This window comes from Procambarus clarkii, chromosome 1 (genome assembly GCF_040958095.1).
Source record: "Procambarus clarkii isolate CNS0578487 chromosome 1, FALCON_Pclarkii_2.0, whole genome shotgun sequence".
In the NCBI taxonomy this organism is placed as follows: Eukaryota; Metazoa; Arthropoda; class Malacostraca; order Decapoda; family Cambaridae; genus Procambarus; species Procambarus clarkii.
This window is the reverse complement of record NC_091150.1, coordinates 34778698-34787619: the sequence shown is the minus strand read 5'-3', so window position 1 is coordinate 34787619 and position 8922 is coordinate 34778698. Positions and strand designations below refer to the sequence as shown.

The 8922-nt window shown below is 40.2% G+C and overlaps 1 long non-coding RNA gene across 1 annotated transcript; it reads right to left on the bottom strand.

Annotated features, from left to right (window-relative positions):
- Nucleotides 1–1942: 1942 nt before the first annotated feature.
- Nucleotides 1943–8670, bottom strand: LOC123748367 (uncharacterized). The gene is made up of 4 exons (XR_006771765.2): nucleotides 8424–8670; nucleotides 5053–5159; nucleotides 3955–4058; nucleotides 1943–2733 (listed from the first exon to the last, which is right to left on the bottom strand). It is a non-coding gene; the product is annotated as an uncharacterized lncRNA (long non-coding RNA).
- Between the last annotated feature and the right edge of the window lie 252 nt (nucleotides 8671–8922).

Genomic DNA, 8922 nt, shown 5'->3' with positions numbered 1-8922 from the left:
AGAGAGAGAGAGAGAAAGAGAGAGAGAGAGAGAGAGAGAGAGAGAGAGAGAGAGAGAGAGAGAGAGAGAGAGAGAGAGAGAGAGAGAGGCTCCTCCGCGGGGTGGCCGGTTCCCTCCCCCCCCCCCCCTCCTTAACACACGTTACAGGCTGGGAAACCCAAATTTAACGGTTAACACTAACCAAATTTAACTGTCACGTGTGTTACATTTGTAATACCGATAAAGATATACCTAACGAAGCCTAACCTAAAGACATAACATAGTCATTTTAAACCAAACCGAACTAAACCTGTCCATTATAAACCTAACCATAAAGGCACCAATACGATCTCAGTGTTCGAGCGAAGTCACGTGACCATTGAACAGGAATAAACGAAGCCAAAGTTGTCGTCATTATTTGAAAGGAATTCCCAACGGAAATGTTTAGTGTACAAACACCTTCATTCTTCGCTATTCCTCGACTGCTTAGTGTACTGACACTCTCGCTCTTGGCTAGGCTTCGAATATTTAGTGTAACACTCATTCTTGGCGAGGCCTCGAATGTGTAATTATTAGGCTAACGCCCTCACTTTTGCCTAGGCCTCTTCAACCCAAGACTCGAGGACCAGGTATATGTGTGTGTGTGTACTCATCTAGTTGTGTTTTCGGGGGTTGAGCTTTGGCTCTTTGGTCCCGCCTCTCAACTGTCATTCAACTGTTGTACAGATTCCTGAGCCTACTGGGCTCCATCATTACATTTGAAACTGTGTATGTGGTCAGCCTGCACAACATCACTGCCTAATGCATAGCGTTCCGGGCAGGTTCTTAATCTAAGATATCAGGTAAGGTGAAAAGATAACATTGTAGCAAGGGTTATATATCAACAAATAACTACAACATAAGTTGACAGAGGTGATTACAGTGATAAGGATTTATGCCTTAAGTACTAATATTGGGACGGGTGGGTTGGCTTTCGTCCTGTTGTGGGTTAAGGCGTTTATGAGTGTCTGGGAATCACCAGAAAGCCGGTTCAAGTCACCTCATTGCCTCACAATGATTTTTCTCGTTGATATATCAGACCATTGTGATTTCTTTGTGCTTTGAAATGATTATGTGATCATTGTGATTATATATATATATATATATATATATATATATATATATATATATATATATATATATATATATATATATATATATATGTCGTACCTAATAGCCAGAACGCACTTCTCAGCCTACTATTCAAGGCCCGATTTGCCTAATAAGCCAAGTTTTCATGAATTAATGTTTTTTCGTCTACCTAACCTACCTAACCTAACCTAACCTAGCTTTTTTTGGCTACCTAACCTAACCTTACCGATAAATATAGGTTAGGTTAGGTTAGGTAGAATTGGTTAGGTTCGGTCATATATCTACGTTAATTTTAACTCCAATAAAAAAAAATTGACCTCATACATAGAGAAAAGGGTTGCTTTATCATTTCATAAGAAAAAAAATATAGTAAATATATTAATTCAGGAAAACTTGGCTTATTAGGCAAATCGGGCCTTGAATAGTAGGCTGAGAAGTGAGTTCTGGCTACTAGGTACGACATATATATATATATATATATATATATATATATATATATATATATATATATATATATATATATATAAATATATATATATATATATATATATATATATATATATATATATATATATATATATATATATATATATATATATACGGTTTCATTAGGAGGTTATTCCTGTGTGTCTTGCAAGTGGGCTTCCCAAGTGCTTGAAGAACAGAGTCTGGATTGCAAAACAATTACTCCTCAATGGAAGTTAATTGTATTTCAACTTATGCCACTCATGCGCATAGTTTATCGCTTAGCATTCAATGTATATACCTCTCAGTGTATATATATACACTGATATACATCCTCTCCTTAAGAAGTTCAAATTAAACACTCATATTCCTCTCACTTTTATTTGCCCGTATACCTTATATAATATTTCTATATAGTGTTTATAAACATCTATTTATGTTGAGATCAATATAGGTGTGCATTATAATATTTGTGAGTGCCACTATACTGGAATTGTATATAATTTGCTTGCAGTCAAAATATCCCGCCTTTTTTCCTCCTCTCGTCAAACTCACTCATCTTGTGTCTAGTGATCTGTGATCGGTCTGTTTGAGCTGCACCAAATGCATTTTAATACACCGATAGATCAGAATGCATACAACATACCACAGTGCTAAGGAGAACTTTTAATCAAGCTTAACTATATATTTTGTTTAAAATAGAGAGCGTGTGTGCTTGGGTGCTTGTGTGTGTGTGTGTGTGGTGGCCCGTTCTTGTGAGTCTTAGGAGGCCTGGTCGACGACCGGGCCGTGGGGACGCTAAGCCCCGGAAGCACCTCAAGGTAAGGAAGCACCTCAAGGTAACCTCGTATTTTCACGAAGTCTGAAATGTTGGTTGTGTTGTCCATAGAGTAATTTAAGTTTCGTTGTCTCACAGGTTGGGAGACCAGACGCGGCGCCAAGGTAGAGAGAGAGAGAGAAGGAGCCGTAGGTAGGTACAAGGACGTTGTATGCTGTGGAGAGTAGGACATAGCAGAACCAGGCGCTGGGCGATGCGAGGGGGAGCTAGTAGCGGAACCAGGGGGTGAAGCGGTGTGGTCGGCGGCCGAAGACTATTGGCGGACGTCTGTTGTTGCGGTCACTGATGGTCAGGGAGTTGGAGAAGCTGCCCAAGGCGCCCTGCGGAGAGTGTGGAGGAACACATGCTTCAATATTTGTTACAGGAGATTATCAGGGATTGTGTGTGTGTGTGTGTGTGGGTGTGTGTGTGTGTGTGTGTGTGTGTGTGTGTGTGGTGGGCTGGGCTGGGGCTCTTGGACCCCTCCTTTCTAACCGTTGATTGTTTAATGTACTGACTCCCAACCTCATTTTCTCTGTCATATCTGCTGCATATATATATATATATATATATATATATATATATATATATATATATATATATATATATATATATATGTATATATATATATATATATATATATATATATGTATATATATATATATATATATATATATATATATATATATATATATATATATATATATTTCTCTATCACACACATGCCCAGCAAGTAGCCCGTAGTAGCTGACTCACTACTAGGTACCCGTTTACAGCTAGGTGAACAGAGGCATTAGGTGAAAGAAACTTCCCATTTGTTCCTGCCTCGGCCGGGAATCAAACCCGGGGCCCTTAGGACTACGACTTGCGAGCGCTGTCGGCTCAGGCCTGTGTTTAAGTGGGGGGGGGAGGAAGGGCTTAGAAGTCTTTACTCGACTCAGGACAAACAGGAAATCCCCAGGTGTCAGGTATATATACCTGGCCACATCCCGAGCCACACTTGTATTACCCTCGGGGGAGTGACTATCGTGGCCTGGTCTGGCAGGGAACGATATCAGCGCCTGGTGATATCCTGTTTGTTTCATGCTGGAGACAGTCATTGAACTCATTAGGCTTTTGAGTACTATAGTGATCTACTATAGGAGTGATCTACTATAGGATGGGATTCAGCCCCATCCTTCTGTTGAGATATAGTACTTATTGCAACGATGTAGATCATCGTACATCTATTGACGTAATGGACAATTAGAAAATAGAATTTTGTACCATTGAATTGGGACAAACCGGAAAAGGTATTGTATTTATGTTGCTAATAGAACCTATCCTAACCAAACGATCCTAGGCTTCATAGAAGGAATGATACCTAATATATATATATATATATATATATATATATATATATATATATATATATATATATATATATATATACTAGGCCTAGGAATATATAAGTTTGGGTCTTAGCAATTCTACTATTTAACTGCCCATTATGTCTATGTATGTACGATGGTATAACCAAAAATTACTATGTAAACAGGAGTATGGGCAGGGGATATACTCACCACTCCAGGAAAGGGGGCGTTGCGCCCTCCTGCGATCCTGACGGGCGGCTTGTCGTCGTCGTCAGCTTGACGAGCGGTCCTGACTCTGGTCCCCTCGCTGTTCTCTGTGGACACACCAGACTGTCAGCTCACACACACACCAGACTGCCATTTCACACACCTGACACCCTCACAACGTCACCAGACTGTCAGCTCACACACCTGACACCCTCACAACGTCACCAGACTGTCAGCTCACACTCCTGACACCCTCACAACGTCACTAGACTGTCAGCTCACACACTTGACACCTCACAACGTCACCAGACTGTCAGTCCACACACCTGACACCCTCACAGCGTCACCAGACTGTCAGCTTACACACCTGACACCCCCACACACACACACCAGACTGTCAGCTCAACCCCCCCCCTCCTGCCACCCACACACCGCCACAAGCATTTTACCAGTATTTATTTTTTTAGATACATCTTAAATATTTAATTTACAGACTCCACAGCGGGATCTTGGTACGACCTTCCAACAGTAACCAGCTGGGCTCATCGACCTTAACGACTCTATGCTAAGTGTCATTTTATGGGCTTATAGCTTCCTATTGTCGGAGGCAGACCTATCGAGGTATTTCCCGCTGGGTGAATAGAGTTATCAGGTGAACGAAAAAAATATGTACCCCCAAACGTTTCTCTCCTGCCGCGGGAATCGAACCCGGGACCGTTTGGTTGTGACCGGACTGTGCTGACCTCGGCCGTCATGAATTTCAGTCAGTTCGTACACATGCGCACATTGGTCGTTTTGTAGTTCTTAATATGTCGGTAGTTTGGGAAGGAGAGAATTATCAGGGGGGGAAAGCGCCAAGCCATTTACTACTATATAGCACTTGGAAGGGGTCAGGATAAGGATTAGTGGGATGGGACGGTGGGAAAGGAATGGTTTTTGGGCTACATTATGTTATGCTAAGTTAGGTTTGACTAGGCTATGTTAGATTGAATCAGTTCAAATCAAAATTCAAATCAAATTCAAATCAGTTCAAATCAAATTGAATCAGCCAAATCTAACCTAATTTGTAACATCTAAAACGGGCAGCAGGGTACTACATACGGGGCATGGCGGAAGACAGGGCAGCCAATAGCAGCAGCAGGCAGCAGCCCAGCAGGGTCCTGAAGGCGGGCATCATCATCATCATCACTGCGGCTGGGGGCCAGGAGCTGGAGATGACAAAAATCACTGTGTAAACTGAGGTACTCTACTCCACTCTGGTATCCAAAATAATTAGCCCTTGGAGACGATCTGGTTCGTGATGCTCATATCATACTCATATATATATATATATATATATATATATATATATATATATATATATATATATATATATATATATATAATAATAATAAGTTCAATTGAGTAGCAGTTAGTTGTTTAGGGGGATCCTTCCCTATTATGGCTAGCCTAGTAACTCAGCGTCTGCCTCCCATGCTGGAGAGTCGGGCGTTCGAGCTTCCTAGTGCCCGTGGTTAGCAAGAGCTCTAGTAATGATCACTGCGTCATTTACAAAATACCTTGTAAAGATTGTAATACGTTGTATATAGCTCAAACATCCAAAGATTTTAAAATTTGAATTTCGTAGAATAAATACTCTGTACAAAACAAAAAATGGCCAATTATATACTATTTATTCATTTGTCAGAATATTCTCACCAGATCGATTGAATGATCAATTTGCTGATCTTCAATAATTTCTTTGTAAAATAATTTCAAATGAAAACATTATTGAAAATCTACTTTAATACCAAGTTACAAAGACATACAGGTTAAACATTAGTAATGGAGGAACTAATGTTTTAACTAATTATACAAACCATTAGTAACGGTTTGTATAATTTGAATCCATATTTAAATGATCAATTACAAAACGATTTGAGTAAGATAATTAATTTAGTTATCCCAATAGGGTTATCCCAATAGTTATCCCAGAACTAACAGGAATTGGTTAATGGCTAGCCTGTCATTTACGGTCAATTCTGCCGTTTCCTCTTAACCTTATGTTCATGAAACAATATTACAAAGACATTGTTGATAATTCACATATATCCTTCCTGTCTATATATATCTCCCTCCATAGAATTGCAATGTTCCAATCCATTCTCCTGTTTAGATAGTAGATTTTGTAACTATGTGCACATTAGTACAAAGATTGACTTTCTAAGCAATTAGATAGTAGATCTTTTGTACTATTTACTTGATAGAGTCGGACTAAAAAAATGAACCTAAAATTCAAACTTAAATATTCGATATTAAATATTCGATTAAATAATCGCACGAGCGCACGTACGCATGCGGACATACAAGCCGTTTCCGTCCAAACACACACACACACACACACACAATGTGTATGAGTGTGTGTGAGTGTGTGTGTGTGTGTGTGTGTGTGTGTGTGTGTGTGTGTGTGTGTGTGTGTGTGTGTGTGTGTGCCACAGGACAAATGTGCCAAATGAGCCATAGGGACGTTAGAAAAAACTTTTTCAGTGTCAGAGTAGTTAACAGGTGGAATGCATTAGGCAGTGATGTGGTGGAGGCTGACTCCATACACAGTTTTAAATGTAGATATGATAGAGCCCAGTAGGCTCAGGAATTTGTACACAGTTAATTGACACTTGAGAGGCGGGACCAAAGAGCCAGAGCTCAAACCCCCCCCCCCAATCACAACCAGGTGAGTACTGCACCACGGTATGGTCAAATTGGAAGTGGTTGTGCCTTGCCAGAAGCGTACGAGCCCAGGCGACCCACTAGCCTATTGAGTCCTATACTCAAAACCGTCGATATTGCGACGGTTTAATTTATTCTCAAACGTCGGATTTTTGACGCTGTATAATTAATAGCGTTAAAGTAATGGTGATTCAAGTGGTAAAACAGGTTGGTTCCCTGTACTTGTTGCCATTAAAGCTGAGAACTCCAACAAGAAATTGTAGAGAAAACAGAAAAAACACATTAAGAAACCTGTTCAGAAAAACAAATAATTACTGATAATTCGAGGTATATTTTCAAATCGTATTGCTTGTGTGTTTGTTTTCCCTTGCTGTCTAATACATCATTAAACTAATTGTCTTAATTTGAATAAAAAAGCTGTACGTATGATTTGCCATCATTCTGCAGAAAGTATGTGGTATATAGCAAGAAAATAGATACTTAGTTTGTTGTGGGGTTGCGTTCTAGGGCTGGTTGGGTTAAATCCACCTTGGAGGGGGGGGGGGCTCAGATTGATTAATTGATAAAGATTAAACCATCCAAGAGATGGCACGGACATGAATAGCCCGTAAGGGGGGGGGGACGGGGACTCATTATAAGCCATATATATATATATATATATATATATATATATATATATATATATATATATATATATATATATATATATATACATACACTGGCTGCCTAGTATCCTCAGACACAATGAATTATATACAATACTTAGCTTTATACAGGCATTCTCAAGCCTGTACATTCTCAAGCATGCAAGTATTTTTTTTATTAACATAAACCCGACTTTTCTTTAGGCAATATAAGCAAAAGTTTCAACTAGTTAAATTCCTACAATTACAAAAGTCACTCAGTATTTTAAAGACACCATCGTGTAATGTGTGGGTGACAATGACATCATTTCTAGTATACTAGTAGAGGGATATGAGGTGATGAACAACTAGTAGTGAGGCTGAGTGTGATGACCCTCTTCCATACTGACCTGGCACTTGGTGTGCCTAGCAGGCTAGTGAGGCTGAGCCATTACCAGAATATTCAGACTGTAAACTCTGTGACAAATTTTTAATGCATTCACTAGAACACTATATTGTTGAATGTGAAACTGTAAAATATTTTAACCCTCCTGGCCTCTTGTACCACCAACTGTGTAACTATTTCATTGACTCAGGTGTTCTGGACGACATCCTAATAATTTATCCAAAATTTGCTTGTCCATTATAAAGAATGAAGAACATTTTTATTTTATTATTTTTAAGCTTCATCTGTTACGAATCCATCCCTGCCCTTGTGTGGCAGTGCACAATAGAAAGTTGATTTTATATATTCATACGTTAAAACATTGACTGTAACCATGATATATAAATATGTGCTTCCGCCTACAGTTTAGACCTATTGTCTTGTGTATGACCCTCTGTCCTGCGTGACAGTGAATACCAGCATTATCCTCACTATAATAAGACTTATCCTGAGGTGAGGATTTCACCTCAGATAAGGCAAAATTGAAATTAAATTTTGTCAATAAAGATGTTATTATTAATAATACTAATGTGTGTCTGGCTGGCACTCTCTCTTATGCTATAAATAATCTCCTCTCTATAATATTTTCTCCTGGTCCCACTCGCCTCCTGACGTACAGGGTAAACAAAAGCGCCTTACCTTAAAAGGTAGTTTCTTAACACAACAGGCATTAAAACATCCCTCCAACAGTAACTTACGTGCGGGTGCGATTGGGTGGAGTTTTGTTGTAAAAAAGGAGAGCTTCCGGATGATCTGAAGAAGATGATCACGCACTTCGGAAAAAAGACACTTATTAACTGAAGAAGTACAAGAAGAGCGAGACGAGGAATGGTAGAGAAGCAGCTCTCTCTCTCTCACACCCTGAGCGCCACAGGTACTGACGGCCAGCACCGACGCGTCCCCAACTTTTATGTGTGTGTGGGGAGGGAAGTCCTCGCGTCGCCACTCGCTCCAACTACAAAACAAAGTGGGAAAACTGACCTTGGGGCAGCGCACCTGCTCGCGCCGGAGGGGTGTCCACCAGGGACCTTTCTCGTCGTCGTCGTCGGAGCGCGTGGGTGGAGGAATGACTCAAGGGGCCCATCCGGTGGGGGCAGTAACAAGGCAGATTGCAGGTCGGGCTCTTTGACGGCACGGAAAGCCCTTTCTTGGGAAGAAAATAATTGGTTTTGGAAATGTCACTCGTAGCAGATGTTG